General features: G+C 37.3%; 1 pseudogene; it reads right to left on the bottom strand.

The window, feature by feature from the left end:
• LOC125174533 (ribosome production factor 1-like) overlaps window positions 1-23,667 on the bottom strand; it is a 43,303-nt pseudogene extending 19,636 nt beyond the window's left edge.
• Between the last annotated feature and the right edge of the window lie 2,515 nt (window positions 23,668-26,182).

Raw genomic sequence — 26,182 nt, 5'->3', positions numbered from 1 at the left:
ACTTTGTCTCAGTTCTCTTTCACCTTGAGTTGTGTGCAGAATTAAGCCCTGGTGAATGAACTGGTTCACTTTCTTATACCACATGATCAAATTCCTCATCTTTGTTGATTTCTGATGCATTCTCCCAGCAAGTTCTTGTCTTGTTTTCTTTGTATTCTCCATCTTCAACTCTTTAAGTACAGTAATTATAATGATAGTAAAATTTATGACTAATGTTTTTGATATTTTGAATTAATAAGAGTGTTCAAATACAGCTTTATTAAGAATGGGAAAATAGACTATTGGACAGTCTGGCAATACAGACTTGAGACTCACCTTCATAGACATGATATTTGAAGATGCTTGCATATAAGATCACGGGGAACAAGGACAGAAAGAAAAAGAGGCACAGAGAATTAGACTTAGTACACCTTTTCAGGGAGTTGAAGAAAAAGTTAGAAAAAAAATAAGATTCATTTAAGCCACATATTATTACTTAATATCTGTCCTTTACCAGGGCAACTAAAAAGGAATTATAATAATTGAAACTGATTTTCAGTTGTACTTATTTCTTTTTACCTTTCTAATAAGGAAACTAAGTTGCTAAGTATTGACAGAGAAAAGATCATTAGAGATTTGTGGAACATATTTGCTGGGCAATTGGTCATTGGAAAAAAGTCAGTTTATTGTTTTTGTTTATTTTATTTAAATCCAAGTTAATTAACATATAGTGTGATAATGGTTTCAGGAGCAGAATTTAGTAACTCTTCACTTAGATATAACACCCAGTGTCAGTTTATTGTTAATCAAGCAGTAATTTGAATGTTTTATTAGGTGAGTAGGAGTTCGATATCACTGTTAAAAGTTAACTGCTATTGTTCAAAGATGGAATAATCTCTGATAAAATTAAAAATTTAAGTTTCCTTATATAGAGAAAAACACAAGTGATTCCTATTCCTCAGGAAATCTATCTGCTGTGAAAGCATAATTTCAACATTCAAGAAGAGAAAAGCTAGTCTTAAATTCCTTTCAGATCAAATTAAATCAGCAGATGCGTTGTATTATGAAATGAAAAGAAGGCAAAAAGAACTTGTCAAATGTGTTGTTCATGAAAATGGTTTAGAAAAATTAATACAAATGAAATTTTTACATAAATTCATTTCATAAGTTTTATGGGCAGAGGACAAGGTTTTTGGTGGAAGAAATATTAAGAAAAATTCAAAATGAAGAAAAATATTTAAAATATTTTTGTTTATTCTAATGAAGCAAATGAATGTGAGGAGTTTAAATTACTGTAAAAGTCTATGAAGTTAACAGTGATTTGGAAGCCGTGATAGGTAGAATAATAGCTTCCCCCACAAATATGCCCAATTCCTTAGTTCTTGGAACCTGTGAATATGCTACCTTACATGGCAAAAGAGACCTTGTAGATGTGGTTAAAGAAACAGACCTTCAAATGGGGCGATTATCCTGGATCACTTGTGTGTACTCAGTCTAAAGAGATGAGTCCATAAAAGTAGAGAGACTTTCCTGGCTGGGTCAAAGAGAAAAGAAAGATAAAGAGGAGAGATTTGAAGCTAGGGAAGGACCTGACCCCCCCCCATTGCCAGTTTTGAAGAGCCAAGAAATGCAATAGCCTTGAGAAGCTAGAGACAGTCCTCAGCTGACAGCCAGTCAACACTGGTCCTACAACTATAGGGAACTGAATTCTGCTAACAACCTGAATGAGCAAGGACATGGATCCTGCCCTCAAGACTCCAGAAAGGAACATAGCTTTGACTTTAGGCTGGTGAGACCCATGTTAGACTTCTGACCTATAGAGCTGTAAGATAGTACATTTGTGTTGTGTTAAGCCACTAAATGTGTAGCAATTTGTTAGAGAAGCAATGGAAAAGTAACACAACAATTTTATTGAAAATATAAATAACTATTAAATAAATGGCCTTCAGTAAATATCCCAGTCTAGACAAGTATGTACTAAAGCCCTCTATATACCTTTTAGTGGAGCTGACTTTTAGCTTCCAATTAAAAACAAAATCTAATCCAATTCCTAAAGTGCCTATCATTGTTTTGAATTATAGTTTAACTAAAGAAGATAACACTGAAATCATGTTTTCAGTTGTTATTACAAATAATTAACAATAACGAATCAGGTTTATTCTCTAGCTTTCTCATACCTACCAAAATTTATATGTGAAAGGAAAAATTCACCCTGTAAGAATTTCTGTAAAATGATGACATAGATGTGTTATAGATGGACAACCAACTAAGTTGGTTATATATGCATATCTAATGGTTTTCTTGGCTATGCTAAGAAGGCTGACACATAAGGTCACTATATATTCCCTTCCACTAGAGAATAGAAATTCAGCTTAACTCAATAATTTGTTAATGCCTACAGTATGGCATTGCAGAATGAGCATGGTTCTGGGAATCAGAAATCACTGGTTGAATCCCATATTCACCAGATATTGTGTCAGACAAGTCAGTGAATCTCTCTGAATGACAGTTTCCTAATTTATGATATGGGAATAACATCTACCTTACAAGTTTATTCTTGAAATAGAATGAAATTTCTCTTTAAATAATATACTGTCATCATACTGTATAGTATTATATACAAACACTGAGTGCCAATGTGTTATTTTGGGACTTACCACCAGGCACTAGAGAAAATGGTACCAAAAATATAGAAAATAAAACTCGAGTGGAGTCAGGGAGTGAAGCAAGGTGGAGGTGGTAGGAATGTTTCCCATCAAACTGGAAAACTGACCAGAGCAGCAGAAGGGATGCTGGCATCCCAGGAGATTGAGATCAAAATAAAGAAGGAATCCCAAATTCTACCCAACTGGCACCAAATTTCCTGAGATATCTAGAGGAGAGGGACTCCTGATTTGAGTCCTTTGGGCAGTGCTAGTTTTTAGGGTCAGCTTGGGAAGCTTCTGCCAAGGGCTTACTCAGACTCCAACGTGTCTAAATTCAACTTATAGGACAAGGACTCCTGATGTACCACCTGGTCTGGATCTTATTGATTCCAGGGATGGGTAGAGCTGAGCATCTTGGGAGCAGTCGTCATCAGAGCCTCTGAGGCAGGACTGAGGGGATAGATGGGATATGAACTGAGGGGAACACAGTTGAAGCCTGGACCTCTGTGTATCAATTGGATCATATTAATAGCCATTACTTGATATTTCTTTACCTGTGACCTCACCTAAATAATGCAGTTATCTTTCTGCAGCTTTAACTCTTTAGGTTAGTTTTAACTTTAAGGTTGAATAAATAGATCTAATTTTTTTTTTTAAAAAATAGATCTAATTTAAGCAAAAAGAGGGATTTTGTTTGCAGAAACTGAAATGGTACACAAAACCTCATGATGAGATAACAGGGACTCAGAATATATGTCTAACAAAAGAAGTGAGGGGATAAAGGTATCTGCTTTAGACTTTTGGGTGGTTTTTTATTTCTGTTTTCTCTGCACACCTAATTCCATCACTTCTCTATTCTGGCAGAAAAATTTGGTTTCTAACAACTTTTGAGTTTTATATAAAATATACTCAGCCACCCAGAAAGTCTCCTATTACCAGTTCAAAAATCCCTGGGGCAAGAGCTGCCAATAGCCAAAGCTATAATAATTTGAGCAACCAAAAATATAGCGTTGACTTGTAGCTAAAAGTATAAAATAAATACCCATGAATTCACACTAATATAAATAAATGATGAAAGAAAGAGAAAGAAATAGAGACAGATCTCCTCTATAGAAAAATTTCAAATGATTTATGTAGATAAAAGAGTTAAAGAGTTAAAGAGATAAAAGAGTTAAAGAGTCAATCAGAGATGAAGAGTGCAATATACACTCTTGATGCAATGAACAGCATGTTAGAAGAAGCAGAGGGATGAATTAATGACAAAGTAATGATAAAATAAAGACAAACTAATGGCAAGCAATGAAGCTGAACAAAAGAGAGAAAGAAATATGCTAAATGAGAATAGACTTAGGGAACTCAGTGACTCCATCAAACATAATAGCATTACACTATAGGAGTCCCACAAGATGAAGAGAGATAATGGGGAGAAAATAATTTATTTGAAGAAATAATAGCCAAAAATTTCTGTAATCTAGGGAAGGAAAGACATCCAGATTCAGGAAGCACAGAGAACTCCCATAACAATCAACAAAAGCAGCCCAACACCAAGAGATACAGTAATTAAATTTGCAAAATATAGTGATAAAGAAAAATCTTAAAAGCAGCAAGACAAAAGAAGTCATTAACTTACAAAAGAAATCCCATAAGGCCAGCTAGAGATTTTTCAACAGAATGTGGCAAGCCAGGCGGGAGTGGCATGATATATTCAAAGAGCTGAATGGGAAAAATCTGCAGCCAAGAATACTCTACCCAGTAAGGCTATCATTCAGAATAGAAAGAGAGATAAAGAGTTTCCCAGATAAGCTAAAACTAAAGGAGTTTGTGATCACTAAACCAACCCTGCAAGAAAGACTAAAGGGGACTCTTTGAGTGGAAAGGAGAGACGAAAAGTGACAGTATAATGGCAGGAAACACAAAAGTAGTAAAAATGAATATTTCTACAGTAAAAAATATTTCTGTAAAAGTCTAGGAACTCACACAAAAAAGGATATAAAATATAATAACAAAGACCAATGTGGGGAGGCGAGGATCAAAGAGTGTGTTCAAACTTAAACAACCATCAACTTAATATAGACTGCTATTTGCAGAAGAGGTTATATACAAACTTATTGGTAACCACATATCAAAAAATCATTAATAAACATGCAAAAAATAAAGAGAAAGAAATCCAAATATATCACTAAAGAAAATCAGCAAAACATGAAAGAAAGACAAGAAAAGATTAGAGAAAAATCTCCAGAAACAACCACAAAACAAGTAATAAAATGGCAATAGATACATATCTACCAATGATTACTTTGAATTTAAATGAACTAAATGTTCTAATCAAAAGACATAGGATGTCAGAATGGATAAAAAATAAAATAAAACAAAATAAAATAAAATAAAATAAAATAAAACACAAAACCCATCTATATGCTACCTAGAAGAGACTCATTTTAGACCTAAAGGCATCTAAAGACTGAAAGTGAGGGGATGGAGAAACATTCATCATGCACATTGATGTCAAAAGAAAGACAGAATAGCAATACTTTGTTATCAAACTAGATTTCAAAACAAAGACTATAACAAGAGACAAAGAAGAGTACTATATAATAATAAAGGGGACAGTTCAACAAGAAGATACAACAATTATAAATATTTATGCATACAACATGGGAACACCTAAATATATAAAGCAATTAATAACAAACATAAAAGAACTAATTGATAATAACACAATAATAGTACATGATTTTAATACACTACTTACATCAATGAACAGATCATCTAAGCGGAAAATCGACAAGGAAACCATGGCTTTGAATGAACAGAAAATCAACAAGGAAACCATGGCTTTGAATGACACACTGGACTAGATGGACTTTACAGATATATTCAGAATATTGCATCCTAAAACAGCAGGATACACATTCTTTTCAAATGCATGTGGAATATGCTCTAGAATAGATCACATATTGGGTCACAAAACAGGCCTCAACAAATACACAAGATGAATTCATACCCTGCATCTTTTCTGACCACAATGTTATGAAACTAGAAGTCAGCCATAAGAAAAAAATTTGGAAAGACCACAAATACATTGAAGTTAAACAACATGCTACTAAACAATAAATGGGTCAACCAGGAAATTAAAGAAGTAAAAAGTATGTGGAAACAATGAACATGAGAACACAAAGTTCTAAAACCTTTAGGATACAGCAAAAATTGTTCTAAGAGGGACGTATATAGCAATACAGGTCTTACCTCAAGAAGCAAGAAAAATCTCAAACAAACTAACCTCACACCTAAAGGAGCTAGAAAAAGAAAAGCAAAGTCTAAAGGCAGCAGAAGGAAGGAAATAATAAAAATTAGAGTAGAAATAAATGATATAAAAATTAAAACAAAACAAAACACTAGAACAGATCAATGAAACCAGGACCTGGTTCTTTGAAAAAATTAATAAAATTGCTAAGCCTCTAGCCAGACTTATCAAAAAGAAAAGAGAAAGGACCCAAATAAATAAAATCACAAATGAGAGAAGAGAAATAGCAACCAATATCACAGAAACACAGTTATAAGAGAATATTATGAAAAACTATATGCCAATAAATTGGACAATTCAGAAGAAATGGATAAATTCCTAGAAACATAAGTTATTGAAACTGATACAGGAAGAAATAGAAAACTTGAACACACTGATACCCAGCAAAGAAATTAAATCAGTAATCAAAAATATCCCAACAACCTGAAGTCCAGGACCAGATGGCTTGAAAAGCAAATGCTACCAAAAGTTAATACCTATCTTTGACATTGGCCATAGTGACTTCTTTGATATGTCTCCTGAGAAAAGGGAAAGAAAAACAAAAATAACTATTGAGACTGCATCAAAATAAAAAGCTTCTGCACAGTGAAGAAAACAATCAACAAAATGACAAGACAACCTATGGAATGGGAGAAGATATTTACAAATGACGTATCTGACAAAATATCCAAAATACATAAAGAACTTATAAAACTCAACACTAAAAGACAAATAATCCAATTAAAAAATGGGCAGAAGTTATGAACAAACATTTTTCCAAAGAAGACTGCAGATAGCCAACAGACAAATGAAAATATTACTTATCATCAGGGAAACGCAAATCAAAACTATAATGAGATATTACCTTACACCTGTCAGAATGGCTACAATCAGCAACAAAAGATTCAAGAGAAAAAGGAACCCTCTTGCCCTGTTGGTGGTAATGAAAATTAGTGCAGCCACTCTGGAAAACAGTATGGAGGTTCCTCAAAAAGTTAAAAATAGAACTACCCTATGATCCAGCAATTGCACTACTAGGTAGGTATTTACCCAAAGGATACAAAAATACTAATTGAAAGGGATACATGTACCCTGATGTTTATAGCAGCGTTATCTGCAATTGGCAAATTATAGAAACAGCTCAAGCACCCGTTGACTGAGGAATGGATAAAAAAGTTGTCACACACACACACACACACACACACACACACACACACGAATATTATTCAGCATAAAAAAGAATGAAACCTTGCCATTTGCAATGACATGGATGGAGCTAGAGGATATTATGCTAAACAAAATAAGTCAGAGAAAGACAAATACCATATGATTTCATTCATATGTGGAATTCAAGAAACAAAACAAATGAGCAAAGGAGAAAAAGAGAGAGAAAAGCAAACCAAGAAACAGACTCTTAACTATAGAGAACAAACTGATGGTTACTAGAAGGTCAGTGGGTGGAGGATGGGTTAAATAGATGATGAGGATTAAGGAATGCACTTGTTGTGATGAATACCAGGTGTTGCATGGAAGTGTTAATTTACCATATTGTATGCCTGAAATGAATATTACACTCTATGTTAACTAAGTGGAATATATTTTTTAATGTTTAATTTTATTAAAAATAATTTTTTAATGTTTATTTTGAGAGAGAGACAGAGAGGGAGAGAGAGAAAGCACGTGCACAAGCAGGAGAGGGGCAGAGAGAGAGAGAGGGAGAGAGAGAGAATCCCAAGCAGGCTCCATGCTGTCATCACAAAGCCTGATGTGGGGTTTGATCTCATTAACTGTGAGATCATAACCTGAGCTGAAGTCAACAGCTGGACGCTCAACTGAGACACCCAGGCACCCCTCCTAACTGGAATTTAATAAAATCTTAAAATAAATAAAGATTGCCTTGAGTTCTCAGCACAGGAATGAAGACACCCCTAGACACATTATTGTCAAAACTCAGATTACTAAGGATAAAGAGAAGACTCAAAGTTTTCTTGAGAAAAAATAAAAATGACCCACAGAAAAATGACAAATCTGGTATCACGTTTCCCATCAACACTATTGGATGTTACAAGACAGTGAAGAACTACTTTAAAGTTAAAATGGGCAATGTCACAAGATTTATAAAATATTTCCTCTACCTGAAAGGAAAGCTATTTGAGTTTGGACTATATCCAAACAAGAAAGAAAATGAAGACAGAAAACATTTTGGCATCCTTTGAAATAGTGGAGCCAATTTGTCTCTAGAAGAACAGTGAAAGGAAAGCCCAGAAATGCAGTTAGGAGGCAGACCTGGCATTCAGCCAGTCCAAACTGACGCATCAGGAGAAAGAGTGATGCAATAGAACATTTATAATTTTATACACATTGGTACTGAGATACAGGCAAGAAAAACTCACCGCAATTAGAAAATTGAAGGCAAAACCTGCGAAAACCACATGACAACAATCAATCGACACTGCTCGGACCTGCATGGAATCATATTTATATTCTTAATATTCTTATCGACTTACATCTTTTATATCAACTTACAGATAAAGCATGGAGGAATTAATCCTATATAAATACTATTAATCTTAACGTTGCAAAAGTTATCGTGTAGATGATAGTAGTTGTAGGGGAAAAGAACAGTGTAATGCTGAAAGGAAAATTATGGTCATTAATATCATTTTAAAACTGGGAAGAAAAATTATGGATGCAGCATGTTGGGGTTTTCCTTGGTATTTGGCCAAGGTATGCATTTGGTTTAGTGCTCTAAAATATACTGTTCACAGCTGGTGAAATAAGGAATGGAGATATTAGTATTTTATGAAAGATACATGAGGAACACAAAATAGAAATATAACAACTGGTTGTAAGGGGGTTGGTGGTAAGCCAGCTCATCCCTCATTTATTATAATAGATTATATCTAAAATTTATAAATCAGGAAATAGGATGAGAAGTGTATTATTAAAAGACATGGGAGTAAAATGCAAAAATGACATAAGGGAAGAATAAATGTTTCTAGGAAATGGGGCTTATAGATTGGAAAAGATGGAACAGTGTATATATTAAATTAATAAAGGGGAAACATCTTTAGAAGAGATGATGAAAGAGCCAAAATATGTTTGGTGGAGGTGAAAGAATTATATTGACAGATCTTACTATAATTCATCTGAGAGAGGAAACTGTGTTTAGAAAACTCTTTTGATAAATTGCTTACAGCTGAAGTTCCTTTTGGCTTCTTCTAGTAATTGTGCATACTATTTATATTCTTCTAGTATTTCACTTCATTTATTTTAATTTTAAAAATATTATACAAATGAAATGTGCCTCTTGTTATCAGTCTGGGTCTCAGTAAGGACAGCGTATTCAATAGGAAGTTCAAGGAATGTTTATTTACAAAGGTGCAAGAAGGGAAACCATAAGGAATGGTTCATTGATCTGCAGCTTAATAGCAACCTACATGTCATTGCCCCCTAGGTCTAAAGCAACAAGGAGAGACAATGGTTTTTAGAGCTTGGAAAGAAAAAGTTGTATGGAGTATCATTACAAATGGGGCATTGACATTTGGATGGAGGCTACAGCCAGCTGAAGGTGACATTGCAAGAAGAGATTTAAAGGAATAAGTATACTAGGTTTTACTCTCTTGCCTCCATAAATGCTCCTACCAGGGATTTCCATTGATAGAAGCCAATTAAAAGAGAGAAGCCATGGAGATATTGTTATAGATCAGCTCCTTGGGACAGAGAGAGAAGTGCGGATTAGATCTACAGGGGAAAATGGAGGATTTTCATATAGAGCAATCCTTAGGCCCCTCTACATTTAGTATTTTACTTTCTTTTCCCTATCTCCCTTTCTTTTTTTCCTTATTTCTTTCTTTCTTTCTTTCTTTCTTTCTTTCTTTCTTTCTTTCTTTCTTTCTCTAAGGAGTAAGCTTGTTTCCAATACAAGGGAACAAATAGACACACATTTCATATTACAAAAACATAGTCATTATTTGAAATGGCTCAAGATACAGAAAAAAAAAGTGCATTTCATCTGTTTGTTAATGTTTTCTTTTTTGGGGGTCAAGTTTGTTAGACTAAAAAATTCTAACCAAGTTTATCATTTAGAAATTAGAAACCACAAATAAAGCCTATCAGACTGTTGGAATATAATATTGCATAAGAATTAGACAATCTGGGGCACCTGGGTGGCTCAGTTAGTTAAGCGTTTGACTCTTGATTTCAGCTCAGGTCATGATCTCACCATTTGTGAGATCGAGCCTTGTGTCAGGCTCCATGCTTGGAGCCTGCTTGGGATTCTCTCTTTTCCTCTGTCTCTGCCCCTCCCACATTCATCCTCTCTCTCTCTCTCTCTCTCTCTCTCTCTCTTTCTCAAAATAAATAAACTTTAAAAGAAAGATTTAGACAATCTTTATTTCTGATTAATTCTTACTAATTATTTTTTGATCATTTATTGCTTAAATTAAATCTTGTGTTAGAAGTAGAGATGAAAAATTACTATTTTTTTAAAAATGTTTATTTATTTATTTTGAGAGAGAGAGAGTGGGGGAGGGGCAAATAGAGAGGGAGAGAAAGAATCTCAAGCTATCAGCACAGAGCCTGACACAGGGCTCGATGTCACAAACTGCAAGATCATGACCTGAGCTGAAATCAAGAGTCAGACGTTCAACTGACTAAGCCACCCAGGTGCCCCACTATTTTTTTTTTTTAATTTAAAAGAAGAAATAGTGTAGTACAGATTTTTTCAAACCATGTCCCTTAGAACACTGCAACATTTCATGAGGAATAAGTTCTAGAGTTCACAAGAAATTTGTATAGACACAAAATTTGGCATCAGGTACGTTTATCATTTTTTGTCTGTTCACTTAAAAAAAAAAATTTTTTTAATATTTATTTTTGTGTGTGGGAGAAAGAGAGACAGAGAACAAGCAGGGGAGGAGCAGAGAGAGAGAAAGAGACACAGAATCCAAAGCAGGCTCCAGGCTCTGAGCTGTCAGCCCAGAGCCCAAATGGGGCTTGAACCACAAACTGCAAGATCATGACCTGAGCTGAAGTCGGACGTTTAACCGACTGAGCCACCCAGTTGCCCCTTTCACTTTTAAGAGAGTCATTTCAGCACTGTTTAATCTCATATTTTATAATTTCTAAAATGACATGAGTGAAAATTTCAAATGCCTACAAACTCCAGTCAGCATACTTAGCTGAATTGGTGGTGATAGACAACACGCCATAGCAAGGTGGAGGACGCACGTCCTGCCCACAGACATCAGTGGCTTCCAGGCTTCAGCGCATCATTACTACATGGGAACAGTAGGCTAGTGTTGCCAGATCTTTGATATTGATGTGCAATCTCTGCCCCCTTTTTTTTTCCTTTTTTTTTTATTTTATTTTATTTTATTTATTTATTTTTTTAATTTTTTTTTTCAACGTTTATTTATTTTTGGGACAGAGAGAGACAGAGCATGAACGGGGGAGGGGCAGAGAGAGAGGGAGACACAGAATCAGAAACAGGCTCCAGGCTCCGAGCCATCAGCCCAGAGCCTGACGCGGGGCTCGAACTCCCGGACCGCGAGATCGTGACCTGGCTGAAGTCGGACGCTTAACCGACCGAGCCACCCAGGCGCCCCCCCCCCCTTTTTTTTTTAAAGTAAGCTTCATGCCCAGTGCAGAGCCCAGTGTAGACCCTGAACTCATGACCTTGAGACCAAGACCTGAGCTGAGATCAATGGTCAGATACTTAACTAACTGAGCTACCCAGGAACCCCTGCAATCTCTACCTTTTAAAATGTGGCAAATAATTCCAAAGGTTTAAAAAGATTGTGTTGCTAAACAGCACATCTCTGTAAACCAGATTTACTCTGTAGATGAGCAATTTGTAACTCCTGGATTAGCTGACATTTAAACAGTCTTCAATTACTGATATTTTTTTATTCTATAGGACTAGGTAAGAATTAAGAATCGTAAGTCAGGGCCACCTACTAACAACTCTATATCGTTGCCTGAATAACAATATTGTGGAATTTTAGTGCAGAATAGAAGTTAGTCATCTTCTGTTTTTGAATTATTATTAAGGGATAACAACTATTTTCAGTTATTGAGAATCAGAGAAAGCTTTGAAGAGTCTAGTCTCTATATGAGAAAGCTTTCAGGCGACCTGTGAGTAGAGCTTTTATGAAATGTTAATGTACACGTGTGGTAGATGGTTGGGGATCAACAGGATAAACCCCCATTGGGTCATTAACTCTGGACTAGATTTATGGGACTCCACTCAATCACCAAGTGTATTACTAAAAGGATGGTAAAAGCCTATGTAAGGATCCAGCTATCAGTCACATGACCTGATCTAGGGAAGAGATAAAAGCTTATATGCATCTCACGGAAAACTGCCAATACTTGTCCCCATAATACATGATAAAACTCTGACAGCAAACTTCTCCTGGGAGTTTGGTATTAAATTAGCGAGGCGGCAGCTCTCCTTTCTGCTGTTTTCAGATATCCAGGCACGGCTTTCTAATACACTGCTAATTTAGAAGACGGAGGATGAAAGTTCTATTTTAATAGTTCTCCAACACCTCATCTTTTCTATCTCTGCTGTAACATGGTTCAGGGGTATGGAAATATTAACGTATGATAGGCCCCATTCACTATGCTACAACTTTCATAGGATAATATGACACATGCATAAATTAAAGATTGTCTTAAGAAAGATTATCTCACTCTTTCTAGAAAAAATGTATATAAGTACTTGTGCTTTAGTCAGAGATAATGTTTGTCCCCCAAAATCAGAAACTCCTTCGGTCTAACTTAGGTTTAATGAGACAATTTTATTTTTCGAATAGCAATCACCAGGATAATTGTTGCATAGAAGCGTCTTTATTTAGAAAAATGACGATCTTCGTAATAGAGTTGGAATTTGGTATGCCCAGGGCAATGGGAGGAGAAAGCAGAGGCTAGAAGTCTGCCTTTGCGTAATGTGAGTCTTCCTTCGAACTTCTCTAAACTGTTAATGAAGTCCTTAAATTCACAATTTTTAAAGCTTTAATTTTAAAAATTGCAGTAAAATATACATAACATAAAATTTACCATTTTAGCCATTTTATTTTATTTTTTAAAGTTTATTTATTTTCAGAGAGAAAGAGAGAGAGAGAGAGAGAGCATGCTTGCCCAAGTGGAGAAGGGGAAGAGAGAGGGAGAGAGGGAATGTCAAGCAGGCTCTGCACTGATAGCAGACACGGGGTTTGATCTCATGAGCCCATGACCTGAGCTGAAATCAAGAGTTGGACACTGGACACTTAAACAACTGAGCTATCCAGGCATCCCTCCATTTTAGCCATTTTAAAATATACAGTTCAGTGGCATTAAGAACATTCACTGTTGACCAACGATCCAGAATGTTTTCATCATCCCAAACAGAAAGTCAGTACTCATTAAACACCAAATCCTCATTCCCTTCTTCTCCCCAGTCCCTGGCAACCACCATTCTATTTTCTGCCTCTATGAATTTGATTACTCACATATCTCAAATGAGTGGAGTCATATAATATTTGTTCTTTTGTAATTCTTATGTAAATTTTTTAATGTTTATTTTTGAGAGAGAGAGAGAGAGAGAGAGAGACGAGACAGAGACAGAGTGCGAGCAGGGGAGGGGCAGAGAGAGAGGCAGACACAGAATCCAAAGCACACTCCAGGTTCTGAGCTGTCAGCACAGAGCTCAATGCAGGGTTCGAACCCACAAGCTGTGAGATCATAACCTGAGCCAAAGTCGGATGCTTAACCAACTGAGCCACCCAGGTGCCCCTGTGGGTAATTCTTACTGAGATTGTTTTCTGCTGTGGAAATCAGTGAAAGGAGAGAATTTCACATGAGGCATAAGATGGTCAGGTCAGATCATTCTGAAGAAAGCACAGGAGACTGGAGGCAGCGATACCTCCAGGAATGTGACAGATGTTGAAACTAGAGCCACAAGGCCGGATCTGGCACACAGACATGATTAGTCTGCAGAGTGCTTTAAAATATGTGAATTATATGACATCATTTAAAATTGGAGAAATTTTAATAGGGAACCAGATATCTTGTCCATCTTGTAAAATGTGGCAATAGTGGGCATGCATTTCCCTGGCTATAATCAGATAAGTAGCATACACATACTCCAGTTTTCCCTTAGACTCGTAATGCTATACTGATTCATCCTTCTCAAGATGAATAATATTCATAGTAATCTGAGTCTTCATAGTAATTTTGGAATAGGTGTTTAGATCTCATATGTATAGAGATGGATCCAAGTTTATCCACATCTTGAGTGGCAGGGAAGCTTCATATGACATCTGGGCTACAAACCAAAAAGAGGCATATATTGGGAGGGTACTGAGTTTGTCCTGTAGACATCAATGGAGGCAGATGAGCGGAACCTTGAAACTAGAGAGCAGTCAGGCAGCAAAGTGGACCCCTTGTCTAGCTCCATTTGTCAGAGAAAGCACGCTTTTTCTGCTCTTTGCAACTTCTGTACGTCTGCTTTATTCTGCTTTATTCATATTCATGTTGCTGTATGTCTGCTATGTTTCTTCAGAACAAAATCATGTATCTAATTTGGCTTTTGTAGGCACCTACAATTCCTGCCTGTTCATATGTCACCAATCAACTGATTAAAGATTCTGAATCCTAATTCCATGTCCCCTGGAGAGAGAATCTGGTGGCCCAGTGCATGTCTACTCAGCTATACCTCTGATTTAGCTGTGGCTGTAGTAGAGAGTTCTGGGCACACTTTCACTCACTTTAGGTTGACAGTTACAGATCTCTGCTTTCTGCCCAGGAACTCTTGGATGCTAGTGGTACCCCTGGGAGCTCACTTTGTTCATGCACATTGGCTTGTTAAGTGTGAGGAGGTCAACATCTCTGGGAGTTAACGTCCTTACTGTCCCCTCAGCTATGAGGAATCAGAGCTGATTCATAAATGCTCCTGCTTTTCATCCTTCTAGCACATACTTCTGGGAAGCATTCTGTATACTTTTCTGGAAGTCCAAGCAGAATCAGGCTGCTTGTGTCCACGGTGGCAACCTCAGTAACATACACTTATATTGGCTCTTCCTCCTTCACTGCCTCACTCTCATCTCCTCAGTCCTGCTAACTGGGATCACGTCCCCCAAAAAGCTAAGGCTTCCCTTCTGATACTTAATCCAACTTGCTCACAAGTCCTGTCCCAGGCTCTGCTTTTTGGGGAAGCCATGTTGAGGCATGTTTGTTTTTGTCAGCGGTTTACCCATTTGTTATGGGTAGAATTATGTCCCCCTTAGAGATATGTTGAAGTCCTAACCCCAGGTACCTCATATTGTGAACTTATTTGGAAATAGGACTGTTATTAGGAAAGATGAAATTAGTAAAGATGAGGTCATACTGTGGGGTGACAGATGATGTCCTAGGGTGGGGTCTGCCTGACTTCTCTCCTGCCTTTGCTGCCTCTCCTCTTTTAAGGTTACCACAGAACCCACTGATCCACCTCTCTTGGTGTCCACAGTAAAACTCCATATCCTCTGAATAAATGTCTCTTTTTTGCTTTGTGGATCAGATGTCACATGAAGTCTCCTTGCCACTCAAGATCTGGATAAACTTGGATCCTTCTCTCTGTATGTGGAGACCTAAACACCTATTCCAAAATTACTGTGAATATTATTCATCCTGTAAGTAAATTAAGGATGAATAAATAAAGCATTATGGGTATAAGGAAAACACTGGAGGGTGCATATGCTAGGGAAATGCATGCCCATCACTGCTAGATTTTACAAGATGGATAAGATATCTGGATCTTTATTAAAATCTCCCAATTTTATTTTATTATAATTTTTTATTTTTATTTATTTTTGTTAAAAATTTTTTTTAATGTTTATTTATTTTTGAGACAGAGAAAGACAGCATGAATGGGGGAGGGTCAGAGAGAGGGAGACACAGAATCTGAGGCAGGCTCCAGGCTCCACGTTGTCAGCACAGAGCCTGACACGGGCCTTGAACTCATGGACTGTGAGATCATGACCTGAGCCAAAGTCGGACGCTCAACCAACTGAGCCACCCAGGTACCACATTTTATTTTTATTTTTTTAAGTAGGCTCTACGTCTAATGAGGTTCTCGAGCTCATGACCCTGAGAACAAGAGTTACATGCTCCACTCACTGAGCCAGCCAAAAGAGCCCCTTATTTCTTTATTAAGTTTTTAAATTTTAATTCCACTATAGTTAACATACGGTGTTATATTAGTCTCAGGTGTACAATATAGTGATACCCAATTTTTAATGAAACAGTTATGTACAGAGGATAGCATATTTTTGCTCCAAAATCCTAAAGGTCACTGTGCTATGATTTGCCTATAGGATTTGCCAGAGTCCCTCATATAGCAACCTTCTCCTCCACTGACTCTTCTAGTAACATCACATACCCTAGATTTACCCAAGTGGCAAGCTTGTAGACAAATCTGGACTTGTATTAGGGCTTTCTTTTATCCTTGGCATCTTTCAGTACTGGGAGCTTTTCAAGTCACTTGGTAATTGTGTCAGCATAACACACCTGAATACAATATGTGTTACTTCTAAAGTCCTGAAGAGGCTTCCTAGGCATTGTACCTCTTTCTTCATGGTAGAAGAGGAAACATGCAGAAACTTGTCCTTTCTTAAGAAAAGTTATCCGGAGGTACCTCACTCTGGACCTCTAGAAATTTCACTACTCAGTTCACTAAGTTTTGTGGGACTTTTCTCCCACCTTCTGGCATGTATGTGTCCTAACAAGGTGTCTGTAGTCATTTCTTCATCACTTTATCCAATCAGCACACTATCACCAATGTAATGATTCAGTGTGTTGCCCCATGGAATGGAGACATGATCAAGGTCCCTGCAGACTAAATTATGACATAAGGCTAGAGAACTTAAGTAGCCCTGAAAAAAGACAGTGGAGGTGTATTGCTACTCTGTCAGCTAAAAGCAAACTGGTTCTGATGGTCCTTAACAATAGGTGTAGAGAAATAATCATTTGCCATCTGCATGCTAGGTACCAGGATATGGGTTGATTTGTTTCATAAATAAACTATATTTGGAACAGTAGCAGCAACTGAAATCACCACCTGATTAAGTTTGTGATAATCACTGTCACAGAAGTTGTGTATATTGAGATTAGGCTTAAGCAGGTACTGAAGTCCAAGGTAAGCTGCATATGCAAATGGCTCAGATGGCCATGGCCCAAATTCTTCCTACACTGCCTCCTTCTTCTCAGTCTGTACATATGGTCCAATGGGAATTTTACCATGACCAGTTAGCTGAGGAAGACAGTTGTTCATGTTATGCTGATACCACCAAAATATGGATGGCTACAGCACCATAACCCACTATGGAGTGACCCTGAATGTCAGTAGAGTAGGAAAATATTCCCAGTTGGCAGAACATCAAGCAGTTCTGTGGACTTTGTTTACTGTGCTTAGAGAGATGATTGTAGGTACAGAGCTATATTTCATGGAAAGCTAATAACTTGGCTTGATGGGATTAGAGGCTTGGAAAGCACATGATTGGAAAATCAGTGACACAAAGAATAGGGGAAAAAGTATATCAATAGATTTCTCAGAACGGGCACAGAATGTTTATATTTGTGTCCCATGTGTATGATCACCAAAGAACAATTGTTGCAGAGGAAAACTGTAATAATATGTGGAGAAGATGACCTGTTCTTTGAACATAAGTCAACCTCTTAAACACTTCTGTTCTTGTTCGTCAAGCTCATGAACAAAGTAACTATAGTGACATGAGTAGATTATTCATGGGCTCAGCAACACTGATTTCCACTGACTAAGGCCCATCTGGGTTCAGACACCATTGAGTATTCAAGTTGCCAATAGCAGAGACCAACATGTTACTTGGTGGCAGGTTGGATTACATAGCACCACTTATATCATAGAAGAGGTGGCATTATTCTCACTGGAATAGATCTTTATAATGGACATCAATTTATCATTTTTCCAGAAATACTTTTGCCAAAGCTACATCTAGGAATTTATTGAACATCTTGTTAATAGTCACGACATTCCATAAAACATTTCTTCTGACATTACGGTTAAGATTGTAATAAGCAAGTTAATTTTTTCTTTAATGTTTATTTGTTTTTGAGAGAGATGTAGAGCATGAGTGGAGGAGGAGCAGAGAGAGAGAGGGAGACACAGGATCTGAAGCAGGCTGCAGGCTCTGAGCTGTCAGCAAAGAGCCTGACGCGGGGCTCGAACCCGCCGACCACAAGATCATGAGCTGAAGTTGGACGCTTAACTGACTGAACCACCCAGGCTCCCCTAGTTAATTTTTTCTTTATTTTCTTAATTTTGATATGAATATACTATGTGTATATATTAACCATTTTAAACTTATTTTACAGGAAATGAAGTTTAGTGATGGGCTCGTGCTCACGAGGTTCACTATTCTTACCAAATTCCCCTTATCCTGAAGCAATTGGCCTCACAGAATAATGGAATGGCTTTTTCAATTTCTGTTATGGTACCAGCTAGGTGGCAATACCTTGCAAGTCCATGATAATTTTCTCTAGGATACTGTACATGTTCTAAAACAGACCAATATATGGTATTATTTCTCTCGTAGCCAGGATTCAGAGTTCTGGGAATCAAAGGGTAGAAATGGGAGTGGATCTTTACACTGTTAACCATAGAGATCCACTAGCAATATTTTTGTTCTCTTTCCCACAATTTGAAGCTCTACTGGTCTACAAATTTTAGTTGCCAAGGGAACTAGAGAATACAGGAATGGATCCCCTAAATTGGAAGTTGAGTCTGCCACTTGACTGTTCTTCAGGCCAGTAAATCAATAAGCAAAGAAAAGCATCACTCTCCTGGCTGGGGTGATTGATCCTGACTAAAAAGAGGTAATTAGGTTGCTTCTATCTAATGGGGCAGGAATGAGTATTTCTGGAATGCAGGAGATCCCCATAGGTGCCACTTATCACTTCCATATCTTCTGATTTAAGTCAGTGGGAAATTATAACCTAAAATAATCCAGATCCCTGATGGATGAAGATTTGGGTAACCTTTCCAGGCAAAGAACCATGACCACTTGAGGAGCTTACTGAAGGCAAAGAGGCTATGGAATTGGTAGTAGAAGAAGGCAGTTAGTTATGAATACTAACTTTGACCATATGAGCAGTTTCAGAAACAAGGATTCTAATGATTAAGATATTTTTCCTTAATTTTGATATAAAGATGTTATATGTATGTATTAACCATTTTTTCTTCCCCTAAATTCAGAAGAAAGAAAAGCATGCAAATAGGATGAAGTGTAGATTAAAAAAAAAAACAAAACCAGGAATAGCTATTTGAAGTGTCTTTCCTTGTATAAATAGACGTTTGGGATATCCTCTATTTACAATTTGAAGCTGACTAATTAAATGAGGAGGATGTAAATACCAACACTCCTATAGTTATTGTATGGCTTATGAGAACAGAATCTCATGGAGCTGGATAGAATTCTTTCAGTGAACTGCAGGTATTGGAGACTTTGATGCTTTTCCTGTTTGCAGCAGTAAAAACAGTTTACTTTTTCCATTGGAGGAAAAAGAGAACAAGAGGATGAATGCGTCCATCATTCAATAAAAGGAAATAATTAAATATTATGAGATAGACAAATAGCTCTATACTACATAAAGTTGCTATAACTCATTACAATAACACAATTTTTTAAAAGAAATCCCTCAGAAGAATTTTCATTTTCCTCTTAGAGTTTCCTATGAGGCATTGTTCTAAACAAGGCAAATTTGATCAATTATCTTCTTGCTATTTAACTTGATCAATTATCTTCTTGCTAAAATGGTTAATATATAGGGATGCTCCCTAAGGCATCCAAAGAAGGCATCCAGGTGGCCAACAGACACTGAAAAGATGCTCAATATCACTCATCGTCAGGGAAATGCAAAGCAGAACTACACAGTGAGATATCACCTTATACCTGTCAGAATGGCCAAAATAAAAAACACAAGAAATAACAAGTAGTGGCAAGGATGTGGAGGAAAAGGAACCCTTGTGCTCTGTTGGTGGGAATGCAAACTGGTTCAGCCACTGTGGAAAACAATATGGAGTTTCCTCAAAAATTAAAAATAGAATTACCATATGATGCAGTAATTCCACTACTGGGTATTTACCCAAAGAAAATGAAAACACTAATTGAAAAAGATATATGCACCCCTATGTTTATTACAGCACTATTTACAATAGCCAAGATATGGAAGCAGCCCAAGTATTCACTGAGAGATGAATGTATAAAGAATGGTATATATATATATATATATATATACACACACACACACACACACACACACACACACACACACAATGGAATATTACTCAGCCATAGAAAAGAATGAGACCTTGTTTCCCAAAACATGGATGGACTGGGAGTATAATGCAAGTGGAATAAGTCAATCAAAGAAAGACAAATACCATATTATTTCACTCATATGTGGAATTTAAGAAACAAAACAAATGAACATAAGGGGAAAAAAAAGACACAAACCAGAAAACAGACTCTTAAATACAGAGAACAAACTGGTAGTTGCCAGGGGGAGGTGGGTGGGTGGGGAATGGATAAAGGGGATCAAGAGTACACTTATCCTAATGAACACTAATGTATAAAATTGTGAAGCCAAGTAATTATACTGTACACCTAATACTCATATAACACTGTGTATTAATTATACTTCAATAAGAAAAAACGAACTTCTACAAATGATGTTAGAAATTATAGACATCATGGATGTCTTTTAAAATTTTAAAGGTAGACTAGTTCCCAACTTGTAACTAGCTGTGGGATACTACAGATGCTTCATTTTTAATCTCTTTTTAGTAATTAGTCCCAAATGAAATAGTCAGCTAGTTATTGGACAAGAGGACTGCAATGGGTTACAAACAATGATCTATCTGATTTCATTTTAAGAACTGAGAGCTAACAAGGGAAAAATTCAAACATGTTTCTTTTTTAAATGTTTATTTATTTATTTATTGAGAGAGCACACAAGCAGGGAAGGGGCAGAGAGAGAGGGAGACAAGTAATCCAAAGCAGGCTCTACTCTGTGATGTCAGCACAGGGCCCGATGCAGGGCTCAAACCCATGAACCGTGAGATCATGACCTGAGCCAAAGTTGGACCCTCAACCAATTGAGTCACCCAGGTGCCCCTCAAATATGTTTTAGGTAGCACAAGAGCATATCTAAAATATTTTTAGGGGCGCCTGGGTGGCGCAGTCGGTTAAGCGTCCGACTTCAGCCAGGTCACGATCTCGCGGTCCGGGAGTTCGAGCCCCGGGCTGATGGCTCAGAGCCTGGAGCCTGTTTCCGATTCTGTGTCTCCCTCTCTCTCTGCCCCTCCCCCGTTCATGCTCTGTCTCTCTGTGTCCCCCAAAAAATAAATAAACGTTGAAAAAAATTTTTTAATATTTTTAAAAAATTTTTAATGTTTTATTTATTTTTAAGAGAGAGAGAGAGAAAAAGAGAGAGAGTGGGGGAGGGGCAGAGAGAGAGAAGGAGACACAGAATCTGAAGCAGGCTTCAGGCTTTGAGCTGTAAGCACAGAGCCCGTCGCAGGGCTCGAACCCACGAACCATGAGATCGTGACCTGAGCTGAAGTCAGATGCTTAACCAACTTAGCCACCTAGGCGCGCCTAAAATATTTTATATTGGAATGTAGACCAGGGACTCAGTTATCAGAAGTCAAGTCCAGAAATGTTGGATCCTGTCCTTTTCTTCTCCATGGCAGGTTTTGAAGATTTGGTTAGAATAAACATTTTCCCCAACTTGGCTTTGACCCCATGTTAAAATGTGTGGGTAGCTAAGTGGGAGTAAGAGGTTTTTTTATTTTGTGTTGGTTGGCCTTCTATGCTTTCATAATCCGAAACTCCTGGATAGGCTGGTAATGGCTTAGAGAGTTTTCACAAATATACTTTCTGAAATTGCCGTACATTGAAAGGAGTGAAAGAATAGATAGGAAAATAAATATATTTAAAACATTTTATAGCCTCAAAATTAATCCACATTAAATTTGGGCTTGCCATAAATTATTCAAATGATAGCACAATAACATCCTTTCATTCAATCACCAAATATATACTTAGTTTTGACTAGGGGATAGATTCTCTGTAAGCCCTGGGAATTTAGTGATGAACAAAGTCCCAACTTTCTTTCTTAGTTTACATTTTAATGGTGGTAAAGAGAAGTAAAGAAGCTCTTATTCATTTATGGAGAAGTGCTAGGGGATATGGCAGTACTTTGGTGGACACATGATTTGGAGTTGTAGGATGATTGGGAGAAGCTGGGGAAGAGTGAGTTCAATAGGCATCAGCTGGAGGATGGAAGGGAAGAAGAAGTATTCAAGTGACAGGAATGCTGCATGCAATAGTCTAGGTGCAAGAATGTGGTGAGGGGCACCTGGGTGGCTCAGTTGGCTGAATGTCCAACTCTTCATTTTGGCTCAGGTCATGATCTCACTGTTAATGAGATTGAGCCCCACGATAGGCTCTGCACTGACAGTAAAGAGACTGCTTGAGACTCTCTCTCTCTCCTTGTCTCTCTGCCCCCACCTCTGCTTGTGCTCTCTCTCTCAAAACAAAACAAAACAAAACAAAACAAAACAAAACAAAAACCAAAAACAAAAACTTAAAATGAGCAGTTGGGCCACTTGGCAAGTGACTTAGAATTCATCCATTTGGTGTTTTACAATCTTCATTAATAACAATCAGATTTGTGAAATCTCTTGAAATGCACTGTGGAATAATTTTTTTTTCAGAGCCAGTCCTCTTCTGTAGTAAACGTGAGACTTTGGTGTAACTGTGGAATACTGTTCACTGAGTCCTACTGTTCTCTCATGATGTCTCTCTGATGTTATGAGAATCTTGGGAGAAATTTGTTGAAGTAGGAAGTAAATTCATCTGTAGTTCCATCATAAGCAATCGCTTCATCATTAGGATCAACTATAGGATCAACTCGCTGGTTGTCAGTAGTCTTTGGTATAGGCTTTCAGTGGAGCCTTATCACTAAGAGCCTCTCTTTCTTAAGTTTTTTCTTTTTTTTGTGATTTAACTTTATTTTTTATTTTTTAAAATTTATATCCAAATTAGTTAGTATATAGTGAAGCAATGATTTCAGTAGATTCCTTAACGCCCCTTACCCATTTAGCCTATCCCCCCCCACAACCCCTCCAGCAACCCTCAGTTTGTTCTCCACACTTATGAGTCTCTTTTGTTTTGTCCCCCTCCCTGATTTTATATTATTTTTGTTTCCCTTCCCTTATGTTCATCTGTTTTGTCTCTTAAAGTCCTCATGTGAGTGAAGTCATATGATTTTTGTCTTTGTCTGACTGACGAATTTCACTTAGCGTAATACCCTCCAGTTCCATCCATGTAGTTGCAAATGACAAGATTTCATTCTTTTTGGTTGCTGAGTAATACTCCAGTGTGTGTGTGTGTGTGTGTGTGTGTGTGTGTGTGTACCACATTTTCTTTATCCATTCTTAAGTTTTTTTCTTAATTGCCAACATTTCCTTATGCTGCTACTATTTCCACTGCATGAACATTAGATGTCTCCCATTGTGGGTTCTTAATTTCCAAAATTTGAAGGCGTGGGGGAAAGGCAACTGCTTTTGGGGTTGGACCTTGCTTTCTGTCACTCCATCCTGTGTGACTGTGGCTTCTTCAGGTTCTTCTGGGAATACTTTTCGTTTCAGCCTTTCTTTCCTCTACTGCTGCTCTTATCCCCACCCTTCACCATGGTGTTTACTCCTTCGCATCTGTCTCCATTTTTTCTTTTTTTAAATGTTTTTATTTATTTTTGAAGGAGAGAGACACAGAGCATGAGTGGGGGAGGAGCAGAGAAAGGAGGAGACATAGAATTTGAAGCAGGCTCCAGTCTGTAAGCTGTCAAGCCAGAGCCTGATGTGGGGCTCGAACTCATGAACTGTGAGATCATGACCTGAGCCTAAGTCGGACGCTTAACCAACTGAGCCACCCAGGCGCCCCATGTCTCCATTTTTTCTTAATCAAGAAACGGAAAAGAACTATCCTTAACCCATGGGATTGCCATGTTAATCTTTGTAAAAAATCAGTTGGCCATAAATGTGAGGTTTATTTTGTATTCTAACTTCACCTGTTGTGGTAAGAGAAGATACTTTGTATGATAAGTATCTTTTTAAGTCTTTGAGACCTAATTTGTGACTTAACATATGGTCTATTCATTATAAGGAGTAAGGTATTCAAGTTTCCAACTGTCATCGTACAACTGTCTCTTTCTGAGTTTCTGCCAATGTTTGCTTCATATATTTTGACAGTCTGTTATTATATGTTTAAATGTATATAATTGTTGTATTTTGCTGTATTGAATCTTTTGCGAATATGTAATGTGCTCCTTTGGTTTTTGTAAACTTTTTTGATTTAAAGTCTATTTTGTCTGATATTTCTATGCCAGCCCTGCTCTCTTTTGGTTACTATTTGCATGGACTGTCTTTTCTCATCTTTTTAAAATTTTAATCTATTTTTATCTTTTTATCTAAAGTGAGTGTCTTCGGGCCAGCATATGGTTGGATCATGTGTTTTGATCCGCTATTCTGATTTCTTTTTTTTGATTGGAAAGTTTAATCCATTTATATTTAAGGCAATTGTTGAAAAGAGGGACTGGCTTCTGCCATTTTCTTCTGGAAATTGCTTCAACAGAAAGGTGAGGGACTTGCAACAGTAGGTAGGGTGTGCAACGATGGCTGTCCACCTCTGGGTCTCCAATCTCATGATCAGAAGCAGTAACCAGTGATCAAAGCACCAATGCCTGATATCTGCGGGACAAAATCCTTATTGCCAGTCTTGGTTCTCTCGAGCTGCTTGCAAGCTGCTCCAAACCGCCATGTGGGGAGGGGGTGGAAGATGGGTAGCTGCTATTATGCTAAGAGCTGAAATTCACTGAAATTCACTATGATTTACCCGCCAAGTGTTCCCCTGGAAGTTACAAGTCTTCCATACTCTCCAGAGCTCCAAAAACAGTTTTGTCAGACAGATTCTGCCAGCACACTGCTATTGTTGTGTGGGAGGCAAGATAGATTCCTGGTGCTTCCTAACTCCACAATTTTCCCAGAAGTCTAAGAAAGGCAGTTTTACAAAGATTGTTTTATGCAATCTTATTATTTTTTTTTTAGATCATTTGAGAGAAGAAATGAGGAAAATATATTTACACATTCTAATTTGCACACATGTATCTTTTCTGGTACTCTTTATTTTGTGATGTGGATTCAAGGGACTGAATGATATTGTATTTCAGCTTGAAGGACTTTCTTATGTGTTGTGTCAGGTCTGCTAGTAACACACTTGCTGAAAACATTTTTTTTTTCTTTCTTAAAGTCTGGGAATGTCTATTTCAACTTTATTTTTGAAGGATTATTTTTCTGGATAAAGGCTCCATCTTTGTTAGTGTTTTTTTTTTCTTTCAGTACTTTAAATATAGCATCCCACTGTCTTTTGGATTTTTCTGTTTCTTATGAGAAGTCAGCTGTGAATTTTGTTTTTTTCTTTGTACATATTAGTTGAATTTGTCTTGCTGATTTCAAAACTTCCTTTTTGTCTTTTGGCATTCAACAACTTGACTATGATATGTGTAACTATGGATCACTTTGTATTTGCTTGAGGCTCACTGAACTTTTATCTGGATGTTAATATTTTTTATTCAAATCATGAATTTTTTGGCTATTATTTCTTCAAATATTTTTCCGACCCTTTTTCTCCTCTCCTTCTGGGACTCTAATCATGTGTATGTTTGTATTCTTGATGGTATCCCACGGGTCTCTGAGGCTCTCAGCTCATTTTCTTTATCGTTTTTCCCCTCAGTTCTTTGGATTAGATCTTTTCTGTTGATCTGTTTTCAAGTTTTCTAATCATTTTTGTTGTCATCTCAAATCTATGGTTGCATCACTTTAGTGAATTTCTCACTTTGGTTATTGTACTTTTCAACTCCCCGATTTCTACGATTTCTACGTGGTTTGTTTTTATAATTTCAGTTTTTAAGTTGAGACTCTATTTTAGATAATACATTGTTACCATGTTTTCCTATAGTTCTTTAAAAATGTTTTGTTGGGGCGCCTGGGTGGCGCAGTTGGTTAAGCGTCCGACTTCAGCCAGGTCACGATCTCGCGGTCCGTGAGTTCGAGCCCCGCGTCGGGCTCGATCTCGCGGTCCGTGAGTTCGAGCCCCGCGTCGGGCTCTGGGCTGATGGCTCGGAGCCTGTTTCCGAGTCTGTGTCTCCCTCT

The sequence above is a fragment of the Prionailurus viverrinus genome, chromosome C2, assembly GCF_022837055.1.
Source record: "Prionailurus viverrinus isolate Anna chromosome C2, UM_Priviv_1.0, whole genome shotgun sequence".
Lineage (NCBI taxonomy): Eukaryota > Metazoa > Chordata > Mammalia > Carnivora > Felidae > Prionailurus > Prionailurus viverrinus.
This window is presented reverse-complemented; position numbering and strand designations above follow the sequence as displayed.